The 16,231-nt window shown below is 40.1% G+C and overlaps 1 protein-coding gene across 5 annotated transcripts in view; it reads left to right on the top strand.

Moving 5' to 3' along the window:
* Nucleotides 1–16,231, top strand: part of PDE4B (phosphodiesterase 4B) — a 480,594-nt gene that overhangs the window by 345,870 nt on the left and 118,493 nt on the right. The gene's annotated exons all lie outside the window — the stretch shown is intronic.

Genomic DNA, 16,231 nt, shown 5'->3' with positions numbered 1-16,231 from the left:
ATATGTCTGGCCTAAGCTTTAGGAAGGAGCACCTTCCACAGAGATTTCTACCTACATTTCATTGGTCAAAACTATGTTGCTTGGACACTTTTAGCCTCATAGCAGAGCGGGGAGCAAAGATACGTGAGCCTTTGGGGCAGCCTACTCAGTGCCTGCCGTGCACATTTTGGCTCTTCCCGCGGTGCTGAGCGTCCAACACCATTCAGCCTGCTGGCGTTGGGCCATCCTCCCAGAGACCCAGTTACAGGGTCGCCGCCACAGCTTCTCACACCCAGGTATTGTCAGCACTTCAACAAATTCCTTCTGCACTTCAGCAGCTTCCCGGGTCACGTGAGAACATGGGGGTCTGCTATATGGTATCTAAAGATCTTGGGAAATTACATTTTAGAAGCGCAGATAGGTAAATGACAAAAATCTCTGCTCCTCTGTCTATCTAAACTGTACTGTCACTGCTGTTCTATTCCTTTGTCATGTGCTGGCCTGGCTTGCGAACTGCAGGCGTGAGCATCTGAATCTTTACACATACTTAATTTAATCTTCAGAGCAAGCCTTTACGCTTTCTCTTCTATCACTGTTTTACACTTGAAGAAACTAAGTCTCAGACAGGTCAAATCCAAGGCCTTTTTGTTAGAAATGACAGAGCTTCTGCTGAGATCCAGGTGTGTCTCATTTCAAACGTCTGCCTGATCCATTGCATTAAACTGCTTGTAAGTAGATCTTTCCCAGGGCAATCATTTCCCACTACATATAGGATGCCTTGAGTCACTCTGAGTATTGCTCAATGGGGTTAACAATACTGGGAAACTTAACAGTCTCTCTAGGAAGTAACTCCCATGTTAGAGTTGCTGAATCCCCTGCCTTGTCCCTTGCTCACACATGGATTTGCATTTGTGGAAATGTCAAAAGGATATTCTAGGTGGAAGGCGAGTCTAGGAAGTAGGAAGAGCATAAGCAAAAGCAAGAAAATACAGCTCTGGGAGAGTGTGTAATTCACCTTGGTTAGAGTATAGATAAGCTATCCTAGCACATAAGCTTAGAAGGTCAAGTTCAAATCATACCGTAAAATCCTTGACTACCAGACAGAGGAATTTGTACATTCTTCTGTCTGCAGTGGTGAGGTATTAGAGGTTTTGGCACAGGAGAGTTAAAATACATTTTCTATTTTGTGCTGCAGCTTAAATAAAAGAAGTTTGAAAAGTACCTTAAATATCAAGCAGACATAAGAATCCTACTGCAGGAATTATTAAGGGAGATTTGAGAGTTTTGTGTCCTTTTCTGTAATATTTTCTTTCCAAGATAGCAATGATATTTATAGTTTGTACATCAGAAGAACTGTTAGTCTATAAAAGACAAAACAAAACAAAACAAACCATTCTCAAACTCAATTTTCCTAATAAGAATAAAAGTTGCTGCTACTTATATTAAATAAGAAATGACTGTAATCCTCTCTGAATTCATGTTAAAATAGTTGCTAAACAGTAAAACCTGCATGGAAGATGGAATGAATAGTATTGCTTCCATGTCTAGAGTAGAAGGCTCACACTTCAGAATAGAATTTAAAAAAAAAAAAAAACATATTGAAGAATATTGGAGAAGTTAAGTGACTCATTTATAAAATTGAGAAGGAAACATGCAAGAACTCAGCTAGACTGCGTAAGGTGGTGATTTTTATTTGTCCAAGTAATGCCACATTATTGAGGTGGCACAAAACACTGTATTCATCTGTGAGTCAGAAATATGTGAGTCAGAAACACCATGTGAAGTGCCCTCTGTCCTTTTGATTACTGAAACTGATGTTTTGGTTTGGCTGGGTAATTTCCCAGTAGTTAAGATAATTGAGTATTAAGGAGGAAATCCATGTTGAGAGAATCAGTTGTGAAAAGATAAAACGAGGAAATGAGAATATTGATAGAGCTGAGAAGAAATATACAAGGGATGTCTATTATGAATATATCAAATAAATCAGCCCTTCTGATGACTTATTTAACTATTTGTGTGTGAGTGAGTCAGTCAAAAGACAGGGATATAGGAGAAGCAATTCAAAGGAAAAGAATGCTTGGCAAATGTGTTTCCTCAAATACTTAGATTTGGAGGCAGTAATTGTTTGTTAGTGAAAAGATGGATTTGTACAGTAACAATGCCCTGTCCCCAGAAAAAGTCATGAATAGGACTTGATATCTGAAGAGGAAAATGAAATCGCATTGGTTAAAAAGAAAGGACTTCTCTGTCTACTTCAAAACACTGATCCTGTATCCTTCTTTTGAAAGGATTGCTCTTCAAAGAAAAGCGGAAGCCTGTCATAATGATTTAGGGTTTTTATTCCTCACATGAAGGCCCAGTATGAGGTAAAGGATCCTCACAGTTTCCCCCAGGTACTGTAATGATGAGGCCATTCACCAAACCTGACTGGCCCCACCTTACCTTGGATTTGGGGAATAAAAAGAGGGACTCTCTAGCTTGATGAGGGGCAAGCTGTGACCTGCCCAGAGACATTGGATTTAGATTACAGGATGATTTAATTTCTAAAAATAATGGCAAAAAAAAAAAAAAAACACAGTGAAGTCTGGAGACTTTGCTTAGCTCTAATAGAATCATGATACCATTTATTTTTGGAACCTGGACGTTTCTAAAACTCTTCCGATACAAAATCAATGCTAAGTAGTTTTATAGAAATTGGATGCATTTTACATAAAATTACCACTGGAGCTGAGGACAGTGAGGTACAAAAGCAATGTGGACAGTGCCTTGAATACACTGGAAGGTAGTCTGAGTGCCTCACTGGCAGCACCTCAGATCTGTACCACATTTCAGACCTTTACCCTTTAAGCTGCCTTTACTCATCTTGAGGTTTCCAGCTTTGTGTAGTTAGATTATGAGCCTCTTGACCACTCATCATATACTTCCTATAATCATCACCGCTTTAAACACGTTAGTGAGTCATTGGTAAGTAGACAATATTTTGTACTGTGATAAAGGCAATGATAAAATCACCTGGGAAATGAGTACAGATAAAGAAAACAGGGCTGCGAGCTGAGCCCAGGGACTCTCTAATGTGCAGACTTTGGGAAGAGATTAAAGACCTAGGAAAGCCAATGAAATGAGAAGAAAACCAGGAGAAGGTATCTTAAAAGTCAAAATAAAAGAAGGATAAATTGGGTAAAATGTTCCTGGCACTTCAAGGATGATGGTGACTGACAATTAACCATTGGTTTGGGCAAGTTGCTGGGCACTGATGATACTGACCAGAGGGATTTCCTATGAAGTGTTTTTCCTCTTTTTCTGCTCTGTTTTAGATAATTGTTTTATGCTTCCATTTTATTTCCTTAGGTATAGCTTTTTTGTTTGTTTTGTTCGTTTGTTTGTTTGTTTGTTTGTTTGTTGTTTTGGTGTTCTGGTAACTATTCCTAGAGGCCCTGCCTAGAGCCTGCTCTGTCTTCTCTTTTAACAATTATTATTATTTTTTTAATTTTTAATAAAATTGCAATTAACTTGACATTCAATACTATGTTAGTTTCATGTAGACAGCATAGTAGTTAGACATTTATATAATTTACAAAATAATTCCTTAAAGAGCTTCCCAGACAAGAAAATGCTAAAGGAGTTCACTACCACTAAATCAGCACTACAAGAAATGTTAAAGAGACTTCTTTAAAAAGAAGAAGACCAAAAAAAGATTAAAAATATTAATAATAAAATGGCAATAACTACATACCTATCAACAATTACTTTAAATATAAATGGGTTAGGTATTGCAATAAAAAAATATAGGGTGGCTGAGTGGATAAGAAAACAAGACCCATATATATGTATGGAGCCAACTCTTCTTTTTTTTTTTTAACGGTGACTTTAGGGATTCTAGTATAAATTTTAGATTATCACAATCTACCTTCCAGCAATATTATACCACTTCACACATAGTATAAGAAACTTCCCACAGCATAGTTCCATTTCTCTCTTCTTTGCATTTGTGCTCTTGTCATATGGTTTACTTGTATTATAAACCTTATAATACATTGTCATTACTTTTGTTTTACAGTCAGTTATATTTTAAAGATATTTTAATACGAAGAAAAATCTTTATTCCTTTGTGTAGATCTAGATTTACCATCTGGTATCATTTTCCTTCGGCCTGAAGGTTTTCCTTTAAAATTTCTTATACTTAAAATCTGCTGGTGATGAATTCTTTCAACTTTCATATGTCTGGTAGAAGTCTGTTTTGGTTGTTATTTTTGTTTGTGGGTTAGTTTATTTTAGATATAAATCTGTACAGTTAAATTGTTTGCTGATGTGCAAAATGGAAAATGATGATGCAAAAAAGAGTAAAATTACTCTAGTAGTATAGTTTATGAGTAGGAGAGAAAGAACAGAGTTCAGAACAGAAGGTTTGACTGCAGATGCAATCATACAAATTTACAAGATAACAAGAGGAAAGTCTGAGCAGATGTCTACTGATGTGAGCTGATTGATTTGTTAATGGATCCAATCAAACTAGGTTTAAATCTAAGATCCACTATTCCACTGCTGAGTAATCTTCAACAAATTATTTAAACCTTGGAACTTCAGTTTTCAAATCTATAGGATCAAGTAAACACCTTTGCCAGGGTGACTAAAGCAATGGAATGAGGTAATATTTACCAAACACCCCGTGGCCTGGTACATTGTAAGTACTCAGTACCTGTGAGAAAATACTATATGGTTTTTCTAAACTTTACTGCTTAAGTCAAGGAGAAAAGTTGTCGTGATCTCGTTTTTCTACCTTTACCTTCTCTTTTCCTCCTTCTTTCACAACTCCTTTCTTCCCAAAAGAACATTTTAAAACTCAAATGCCAAGCCACCTGCAGGTGCAGTGCTCAAGACAGAACATTTGGAGGCCAGATGTTAACTGACACAAACACTATTAAATGTTCTGTAGTCTGGAGGCTGAGGCAGTGATTTCCAATGTTATGATTATTATTTGAGTTTATAGCAAACCATATTGCCATTCTTTCCACCTCACTACCTCCACCAAAAAAAAAAAAAAGAGAGAGAGATGTGGCCTATTCATTCTCAAGATATTAGGTTGGTGCAAAAATAATTGCAGTTTAAAAAGTTTAAAAAAAAATTGCAAACACTGCCGTTACTTTTGCACCAACCTAATAATATAAGTTAGCTTTTTAAATCCAGAGTTCTTGAAATATTAAGTAATGGCATTTTACAAACCTAAGACAGGGAGTACACCTTCAGTGAAGACCTCAACACCTACTTGAAGCTCCCTCTGAAAAGTCAGTGACTTGCAGAATTTGATCTGAAAACCAGTCTCATTTTCTGAAATAAGCCTAGAGTAGTAATCACACACACACACACACACACACACACACACACACACACACACACAAACCTTTAATAAGTTTTTACATCAACTCTATTTTAAATTTGAGCTTCCATAAGATTAGTGTAGGAGCTAATTAACTCCAACGACAGGAGTTAATAAATGAGCCCTTCCCCTAATGAAAGATTATTTGTAAAACAGCAATAATATGGGTCTGCTATGAAGCACCGAGGTGACACTCACATACTCATTTTCTCATTCATTAATCCATTGAACTGACATTGGTTCAAAACTAGCAGTGTGTTCCAAGCACAGTGCCAAGTATAGTTAATACCTTGGTGAATACAGCAGATGGAGCTTAGAGTTTTATGAGAGAAGTGACAATTTCAAAAATAATAAGCACACAAATAGATATAGCAAAAATGTGTACTAGGTACTATGAAGACCAGAAGACCTACTTAAATAATGGGTTTGGGAAGCAATATTTTTTGTAGGTGACTTAATCCAAGGCTTAAAGAATAAGAAGGCAACCATGCAATGAGTAGAGGAGAGAACTAGCAGAGACCGGCTTTTAATTCATTCATTCAACAAATACTTATTCAGCACTTTTGCTGAGCCAGAAACTGTTCAAAGCAAAGAAAATCTGCCAGTGAATAAAACACACATGCAAAATTGCTGAGGTGGGAATGAAGTTGGCATGTTTCTGGAACACAAAGGAAGTCCCTGAGGCTGAATCATACTGAGCAGAGAGGAACGTGGTATAACTTGAGAGTGGAGGGGAAGCAGGGGCTAGGTTACGTAGGGACTTGTAATTTATGGTAAGGAGTGTGGATGTTATTCTAATTTCAATGACATGATTTTATTTTCGTGTGAAAAGATTGCTCTTGCTGTCATATGGAGAAGGGTTTAGAGGCTGAGGAGAAAGTGGAAACAGGGAGAGTCTTAGGGAGACTGCTCTAGTTCACGTGAGATTTTAATACCTGAAACAGTGGTAGCAGCAGAGACAGAGAAAAGTGAATAATTTTGATGAAGGACGAACAGGACTTGTTAGCCAACTGAAAAACAAAAAGGGAGAGTTGAGGAAGAAGGTAAAAATCATGGATGATTGTGGTTTGTACAACTGAGCAGGTGATGGCTCTACTTATCACAATGAGGAAGATGAGGTAAGTAAGTGGGTGGGGACAGAAGGGGACAGGGGACAGTTTAGGCTGAAGATTAAAATCAATTAAAGTTTGTTGGCTCAAGTCTTAAACAAATTAATCCAAAAGTGCAATTCGGTGTCTCATGGGATCAACATGTCGTCCATCACTGGAGTATACAAAAAAGTTAAATGACCATTTATTTATCTTCCACATTTTAGCTATAGATTTCAAGCAGAATTCTGGAACTGGTTTCCAGATGGTACATGAGAACTTCTTGTAAAAAGTGGCAATTTCTTGAAGTCATTGCTGGTTGAGTAAGAACTGGTTTTCCCAGATCAACCTCATTTCTCTTGAAGGGAATTTCAATTTCTTTTGAGCTCCTGGAAGCTCGCACCATCCTTGTTAATAAATATTTTATTTAATTAATAGAGTAATAGATTTTCTTAGTGGCAGGGCTAGCAAACTTGTAAGTGGGATTATTTATATCTTGTTAAGAAAGAATTTATCTTTTATGATACTTTTTTAGGAAAGGTGGGGAATGTAGGTGGAAAAATATTGAGCTAGTCAGAAAGTCTGTACACCCACAGTGCAATTAGGGGCAGCAGCAGCACAAAATATGTTCTCAATCTTGGTCCTCTCCATGTCTACTTTGTAAAGCCCACCTACAAAACACATTCCCATACACAATTGTTCTTATCTGGGAGACCCCTACCTTTCCTGAGAAGCACTGTCCTATAGAAAGTTACCATGACTCTTAAGAGTTGTCATATGCCTTACAGGGTTTCAGTGGATAAAAGTTTGAGGGTAAATCTGTGAAATGTCAGCAATAACTAGAAAACACTGAGAAACACATATTTATAACATTGCGATTTCTTGAAATCATTTTTGGCCTGGAAATAAATGGACAGAACATTTTGTAAACTTGTCAGAAATAATGTTCTTATAATTATGAAGTAGCACTGTTTGCACTTGTTCCTGTCTTCCTTGTACATCCAATCATATAGCATAGGCACAGTGTGACGTTATTAAAGGAGCACATTAAAATAGGCTTCTAAGCTTGTGAAACAAAGCTTTTAGACAAAATTACACTCAATTTATAATCTCATTAGAAAAACTAGGTATTGGTATTACTATTTTTGTCACGCATTTCTTTAGTGAAATGTTTATAGCACACACACAAAAAAGGATCTCACACAACAAATAAAAGAACTTGCAACACAAAGGCTTCAGCAAAATTAAGGCTATCTACGAAAGGAACATCAAGCAGAATACTCACGGTATTTCCATCTCTGACGCCATGAACACCAAGGGATGGGAATGGCTGCTGCCAAGTAGGATCATTTGCCTTTTCCTTGGAGTTAGTGCTCTCTGGAAGGTGTTCCAACCCTCTCTGCAGGTGGTATTTCTTAGTAAACCCTTGGCTCTTTTTCATGGAGTTGGCTTTTAGGGTTTGAGCAGAGCAGAGGGCAGAAGATGGCTTCGTGTCACCACACCACTCACATCCTTTCTTATTAGGGAAGCAACTCTATGCTGCCTGCAATAGGTATTAAGGTGAATGCATAAAAGTTCCTTGGTCCCAAACCATTCATTTCTTCATGTGGTTATTCATCAGACATATATTAGGTACCTACCCCCTGACAGACACAACCCTTAATCATGGGGTAAAATACATGAAAATGATATTCTGTATCCTTGAGGAACACAGCCCTTTGGGAGCAGAATATCCTAACAATTATGCTGCACTAGTGCTATAATAGAGATGTACAGATAGATATTAATACAGACCAGCTATATGAGACAATGAGCAACTAACTCATCTCAGAAAGGGGGCAAGGAATGAAGAAAATTAAATCACTGTCTGCTTTTGCTCTTCTCAGACCCAGTTTTCAATGTGGGTGTTGGTGGTGGGGAGTGGTTACCCACACCAAGAAACAGACACCAGCAGGGTGTCCAAAATTTCAGTTCAATTCTAACACTTCTATCCAGAGGTAGCATCAGGTTCTAGAGGTTAAGCATTCACTCTATAAGACTGCTCTCCCTTCAGAGGCCAATCCTAAGTCATGGTTGTTACCTGTACTTTTGACTGGCTATAAATTATAGGTTTCCATGACCTCCTCCTTGGGTTCAATTAATTTGCTGGAATGGCTTACAGAACTCAGAGAAACAGTTTACTTACTAGATCATCAGTTTAGTTTAAAAGTTTAGTTCGAGAACAACCAGGTGGAAGATATGCACAGGACAAGCTTTGGGGTAGGGGATCAGAGCCTCCATGCCCTCTCCTGGTACACCACTGTCCTCACATCTCCACGTGTTCATCAATCCTGAAGTTCTCTGAGCCCTGACTTCTTGGATTTTTATGTAGGCTTCATTACATAGCCGTGATTGATTAAATCATTGGACTTGGTGATTAATTCAACCTCCAGCCTTCTCCCCTCCCCGGAGGTCCTAGAGGTGGAACTGAAAGTTCCAGTCTTCTAATCCCATGGTTAGTTTTCCTGGCAAACAGCCAGCCCATCCTTAGGTGAAGTCCAAAAGTCACCTCATTCACATAACAAGAGACACCTTTATCAATCTCAACACTTCCAAGGGTTTTGGGAGCTTGTGCAGGAATCAAGGATGAAGACCAAATATATCTTTCTTATGGTCAATTATAGTATCACCCTGGCTTAATAAATGACACCAGATTCAAACCCAAGTATCATTTGACCCAATTCTTTGGTTCAAAAGGGTGTAGAAATGTATATTGAAAAGAATCCAAGGACAAACTATCTCAACTCAAATGACACCATCTGGGAAAGATGGGTAGTGTGCCCTGAGGTAGAGCAATAGACAAACGACATGACTTAGAGCGTGGACCTGCTGACTACCCAAACTAAGGAAACACTGTCCTCCATACCCGTCTCTACCATACTATTATGTTTTGTTTTCTTTATAGCATTTACAACTATGTGAAGTTATTTATTGATTGTCCATCCTTCCCCAGAAGGACCATGTCTGTCTTGTACATTGCTGTATTTTCTCAGGCCTAGAACAGTCCCTTGTTTCAGAGTGGGTGCTTACTAAATATTTGTTGAATGAATAAATTATTATTAACAATATAAAACCCCATAAACTGTACTTGAGAGCCAATCTTTCTTCCTTCTCCAAAGTCTCTATAAGATTTCTAATCTCAGAGGTACCTCACGGATCTTTCACTCATTCATTTTTTTCCCCATTCATTTCAGTGGGGAAAGACTAAGGGGTAGGGGGCAGGATACAGAGAGTCCCTGATTCAATTCAGTCATCTCCCTCTCAAAGCAGGAACTGGAAGCCAGATCTCCAGAATCCCAGAAATTTTCAGCATTACTCTGTTACCTCTGGTTAAACCTCTCTGTGGGGAAGCAGTTTGGGATTATTGCCATGAATGCATTTTCAAAGCCCCTAGAATAAAGGAAAGCAGTGCGAAGCTGCTTCTAGAATTCAGATTAGCTGAGCATCACAGTTCTCCTTCTCACGCTATGGGAGGGAAGGCATAGACTTTGGAACTGATTCTTAAGGCAAAACCGTGACGTTCTGCTGTAGCGATGGCCAGAGGAGGGCTACCCACCTTCAGCTAGGACATGGGCTCTCCATCATGCTGGCTGTGATTTTGCTCAGTGAAGTCCGTCATTAGAAATTAGGACTGGTTGCAGGCTACAGCCATTCATTATATAAAGGTGGATCACTGTCAAATGGATAAAAAGTTCATGTTCCTGTGCAGCTTTGCCATCTAAAGGGACCAGATAGCACGTTGAGGTGATGACCAATATAAGTGCATAAATAAATGGTTATGTATTTTTAACAAATTGATAAGCAAGCATTTGAACATGTTAGTTTCTGAGTTCAATTAAGAGGAATATTTTCCAACAGAACTTTGAAGAAACAACATTTTTTTTTTCAACACACACATACACATGCTCATTATTAGACACAAAAGCTTTCAAAAGCCAAAACTCTTGGGGTAAAATTCTTTGGATCGTGCAGGGAAGGTGGGTAAGGATGAAGAAAGAGGAACCTACTGACTCTATTTAGGAACCGCTCAGAAGTCTTCACCTGCCAGAGGTTTGAATCCTATAGAAGTGACTTTTTGTCAGGAGAGAGATGTAAACTGTGAGACTCTTACATTCATTCAGCGAATATTTGTTGTATGCCTTTTGGCATGAGACTCAGTTCTAAGCCCTGGGAATACAAAAATGAATAAGGCTTAGTCCCTGCTTCAAGGTCATGGTCTAGTGGAGTGAAAGAGGTAAATAAACAGAGGAATACAGTCCAGTGTAGGTTCTGAGATCCATAGGGGGTCTGCGGGGACGTGGAGGAGAGGTCCCTGGGCACCGATTGCAAGATGCAATTCAAAGAGGTCACGCTTTAGAATTTTTCAAATGAGGTTTCACATTTTGAGCCTCTGTTTTCTCCTCTTTGAAATAGGGCAAAGAAATTTAGCCCAGCAGAGTTGTAGGAATTCAATGATGTAGAAGATACTCAATGAGTAATTTTAAGAAACAAAAGCAGAATTGAGATAGCAGGGCACTCTTCCCAAATGGTGATGAGCCACTCTGCTGACCTGTGAGTTTCCACGTTTCTGTAGAGCTTGCGATCATTTCAGTGGTGCTGTTTGTTAAAATAAGCCAAAAAGATTCTCCGAGAGAAGGACTGAATTGAAAAAGAAACTATTCGGAAGTGAATTATTCCTTGGATGTGGCTTCATGAATTTTGGTTACAGAAATTGGGGTGTGCACAGATAATGGGGGATCAGAAAACTACCACCCTGGGGACAATTACAGGCAATTCTGTAACCACCTGGCTTAGATTGAATTCTTGGAAGTAGAACTTCTCTTAGTTTAATAAAAGGTTTCGTGTACACCTGTGGTTCTGTTCTTTATCCCTGGTTTTTCCTCCCAGGCTTATGAATAAGGCTCCAGTTGTATTTCTCCCTCCAAGACTGGCAAACAGCCTCCCTGGCTCTGATTGGAGGCTGGGAGGTGCAGCCTGGGGAAGCTGTAGCTTCCTTCTGCCATCTGCTGGCACTCCCCTGTACCGGTTCAGGGCTGGCTTTACATGGATTTTAGAGAATGGAAACCACCAGGACAGAAAGTGGGGGCCAGAGAGTGTTTCTGCTTTTAGTAAAAAGAACGAGATGAGAAGATGGCAAACAGATGTTGGTCAAGGAGAGCTTTCCCATCATGGGGGTTTGTGTAAAGATATCACTATCTCAAACATCAAAGCCAGTGATTTTACTATACAAGTTTGTTTTGTTTGGGGAGAATGCAGCAGTGTATTTGATTTTATTTTTATTTTCTCTTATTTTATATCTTTAGATCATTGCCTCACTGGGTAATTGAATAGACAGGTGTAATTACTGTGATAAAGCAGTAATTGTAATAAATTGTGATAAAACAGTAGGGAAGGGATGTAGGAGAGCACAGAAGAAGAGCATGAATCTAGGCAGAAGTGGGCGAGGAGGTGATGTGAGCTGCGTTTTGAAGATGGTGACTTATTGGAGTCAGTGGTGAGAAGGACACCCCACCTGCAATTTCCTGTGAAATGTTTTCCTATCCCTTCTCTCTTCCTGTCTCCCTACCCTTCTCTCAGTTCCCACTGGCATGAGTTTCTGCTCTTCCCTTCAGATGAGGGACAGGGATCACCACTTCTCACTCCCAGCCTCACCCACTACCAGCACTGCCTCTGAGGAGCAGGGAACTCTAGATACAAAGCTAAAATAACCCTCTTAGACGACTATGCAAATGACCAGTCCAGGGTGATCAACCGAGGCAGGGAGACGCAGTCAGAATCCTGGACCTCAGAGAGCAGAACTGGGACAGACGGTGGGGGTGGGGCGGCTCTGATCCTAGAAAACAAACCACTGTCCATACTGTGTCAGTCTATATGCTGGGTATGAACCACCCCTTTCAGGCAGATAGTGTCAAATGTTCAGAAGCTCAGGAGTAACATCCTCTCTTAATCTACCTAAAATTCTGAGTAACCTCACCTACATCCTGAAGTAGCTATACGCTCAAGGATAGAAACTGCAACATTATTTCAAATCACAAATATGATGGGCAACAGTGGGGAAAATGCTTTAGAGAGTATGGTACAGCCTCTGGATAAAGAAGTGAGTAGCCCATGGAAAATGATAATTTGGGGAACTGCAGTCCATGAAAAATACTTGTGAAAAGAAATTAAGATCCAAACGCATAGGAAAAATATTCAGAAGGAAAAATACTAAACTTTTAATAAAGCTGGTATTTTTCTCTCTATTGTCTGTTTTATATATCGTCCTTATGTTACTTTTATTATAGTTTTTTTAATATAAAGAAGCCTAAAGATGAAATGTGTGTCCTGATTAAGGCAGAGGCAAAAGTTACCCTAAATAAATATGGACCCCATTTCTGGTATGTCAGATTCCATTTTATCCCTAATTGTACTTCAGTTTGTGTGGCATATTCATTTTGCTGGAGTCTGTCCTCAATCTCCCCCTTGCCCACACCCCTCCTCCCACCCTGGATCTGTGGGACGCATTGTGATGTCTGCCCGCTAATTTTGCTGTGACTGGGGCTGGTGTCTGGTTGGTGATTCATGTTTGTTCCTAAGTTGTACATCTGTGTTGGTTGCTTTGAAACAGTGCCCCAGGGAATATGAAAGGCCATTTGTCTCACTGAGACTGCTTCTTTGCACCAGAGAATTCTTCCCTGGCTTCTTCTGAATTCCAACAAGCCCTTCTTTAAGTTTAGGCAGGGTAAAGAAGACAGGGAAAAAATTTTTTAAAGAGAGCAGCATGGAGAGAGTTGTGGTGTGTGGGTCTAGTCCCTGCTTACCTGACAGGACCACACTTTCCTGATATTAACACTGGGGACAGAATGCCCCGTGATGTCTACTTTAAGGGCAATGCCTTGTGGACTTACTTCCTGCCCACTAGGAATGCCTCTGGCAGAAAAGAGGGCAGAGTGAGCCCTAGTGGAAACCTTGAATGGAAAAAGTTCTCTGAGTTTGGTAGGCATGCTCCCTTGGCACATCTTCTAAGATTTTAGCACAGGTACCCACAGCAGTGATATTCATAACACTTAATGACTGGTCCCTCCTGGGCACTGACCCATTTAATGGTCACAGGCCTTAGTGCTGCAGTTAGAGGACCCCTGCTGTTCCAGACACAATCCTGTAGTTCCTGGACCACCTGGACGTCCAGTAGGTTATGGAGGGCCTGAGGCAGTAGCTAGCTGCTGACTGTTACAAAACTATTTCAATGTTTTCATGTCCATAAAGACTTTATGGACACAAACCAAATGAATAACACCATGAGGGCACATGAAGTTTCAAAGCTCATGGCCCCTCTTAAGCTTTATGTAGTCCTGTCTTCACCTAAGATCCCACCCTCTTTGTCCTCAAGAAAAGTTCAGAGCCAGCCTCAGGTCCTACTAGTTCTACAGGATTCGAGTGGCACAAAGGCACCCTTATCCACAAAGCAGCTCTTTATGTGGCTCAACAACTCATATAGATCTCACCCAAGGAAAGTGTGCAAGTCAGCTTTCATTATGTTTTCACTTGCTACAATGTATTTGGCTCACAGCAGAGCCCTGCCTCCAGGCAGGCTGGCAAACAGGCTGGTGTGTGTGAGTGATGGCCCACCTGCCTGCATGCCTGGCAGTCTTCAAAAGGCAGCCCCGTCCCAGGCCCTTAGCCTACTGTGAAAATCCATTTGCAGCACCTTGGAGGCCCCAGTACATAGTGGATTGTTATGGCTCTTCCTTGTCCTTTAAACCAGAGACTCTCACCTGCTGCATCTTATCAGACACCTGGAGCTTATGGGTTGGCTACAGCAGCTTCTCGGAATGGTCTCCAGGGAAGCATGATAGACCTGCATTCTGTCATTTCTTCTTTCAATGAAAAGGTTTTTTGTTTCAACGAAACATACAGCTTCAGGGTAATTTGCTGCCTTCACTGTGTTCATACAGGTAACAGCCAAGGTTGCTCATAATCTGACTGACTCTACATACAAAGTACAGACTTTCTTTGAGTCTAGAGACTGAAGGAAAATTGCACGCCATCACCCAGCAAGCTGTTCTGGAACTCTGTGATTAGGGAAGCCTGAGTTTGTAGAGAAATGAGTTGGAGGGCTTCGTGTTCCAATTTTCGGTCTACAAATGACAAGCCTGTGACCTTGAGCAAGGCATTTAAAATCGCTCTAAGCCTCATTTTCCTCAAAAGTAGAGTGGGATCTACTTTCACAGGGCTGTTATGAGGGTAAAAGACTATCAAAATGCAATTTGTAAACTACAGAAATATAAGCAAAATCCACCCAAGGAGAGCAAGTTGTAAGAACTAGCAAAAAAAAAAAAAGAAGCATGCATATAGAAATAAATTATGGCACTGGATGAGTACAAGGTGTGATAAAAAAAATACAGTGGATGTTTCAATTAAAAAATATATATTACAGTAGAAGACACATTGCCATGAATCCCTCTCAAAAGATTCCCTCTTGCTTCGAAAACACTTATCCCATCGTTCTTGCCACTTTCTAAAGCAGTTCTGGAAGTTTTCTTTCATAAGTGTCTTCAGTTGCACTGTCATGGCTGCCTTGATGTCCTGAGTCGATTCAAAACATTTTCCTTTTATGGTCATTTTGACTTTGGGGAAGAGCCAGAAGTCGCACGGTGCCAGATCCAGTGAATAAGGTGGATGAGGACACACCATAATGTTTTTATTTGACATAGAAATAGAAATTGCCATATACCTGAAGCGATGTGTGACATGGAGCATTGTCATGATGGAGGATGAAGTAAAGACACTCATGAAAGAGGACTTCCAGAACTGTTTCAGAAAGTTGCAAGAATGATGGGATAAGTGTGTTCGAAGCAAGAGGGAATATTTTTAGGGGAATTCATGGCAATGTGTCTTTCACTGTAATAATTTTTTTTCATTTAAACATTCACCGTATCTTTTGATCACATCTCATATAAAGGAAGCCCACTATTGTGGTCTGACTTGGAGAAGAGAGCATCCCTAGCTCCATACCTTCTCTAACACCTCTCTGAAGAGCTTTAGTTGGAGAGCAGTGAGTGGTCTGGAGAAATGCTAGGCAAGAATGTTACTGTCAATTTGTGGCTAAGGGAGTTGTGCATGCAGGGAAAATGAATAGGGGATGCTGGAGAGCATGGGAAGGGTAATGTCACCAAGCCAATGTCACTACGGTAATACCCAGATGGGGGCAGAGGAAACGAGAGACAAAATCTGCTCCCGCCTGTGTGTTCATTGATCAAAGCTTGTTCAAGTAATTCTGGGCTTGAGGGTACCTTCTCCGATTGAAAGAGACTGCTCAGAAAGCTTTGTGGTACTCCCTCTGTCGCAGCCAGTGGCTGTTGCCTCCTCCGAAGAAAAAACTCTGTAGCCCTGGAGGACAATTTGTCATTATCAGATTAATTCATTCTCTGTGCTGAAACTTGCATATGGATATGAAATCTCAGGTTGGGCCTCCCATCTATTCAGCCGGTGGATGTTTTCACTAAAGCACTGTGTTCCTGAAACATTTAGAAACATGCATATTGTGTCTTTAACGAGACTGTGGTATTTATTGATGACAGGAAGAAGTCTCCCAGCTAGGTAAACTCATTCAGTGGTAGTAGTTAGAGCCCTGTTAGTGCTGTCTCTGGTGACGCTTACCATCAAATTATTTTATGGTTGGCTCTTACTCTGAATTTGTCAAAGTTGCTCATGCACTGAAAGGCCATGGGAATTTGCTCTGGGGTTCGAATCCTGGCTCCATTCTTTGCTA

The sequence above is a fragment of the Rhinolophus hipposideros genome, assembly GCF_964194185.1.
Source record: "Rhinolophus hipposideros genome assembly, chromosome: 8".
Classification (NCBI taxonomy): Eukaryota; Metazoa; Chordata; class Mammalia; order Chiroptera; family Rhinolophidae; genus Rhinolophus; species Rhinolophus hipposideros.
The sequence above is the reverse complement of the archived record's forward strand: the minus strand, read 5'-3'. Positions and strand labels throughout refer to the sequence as shown.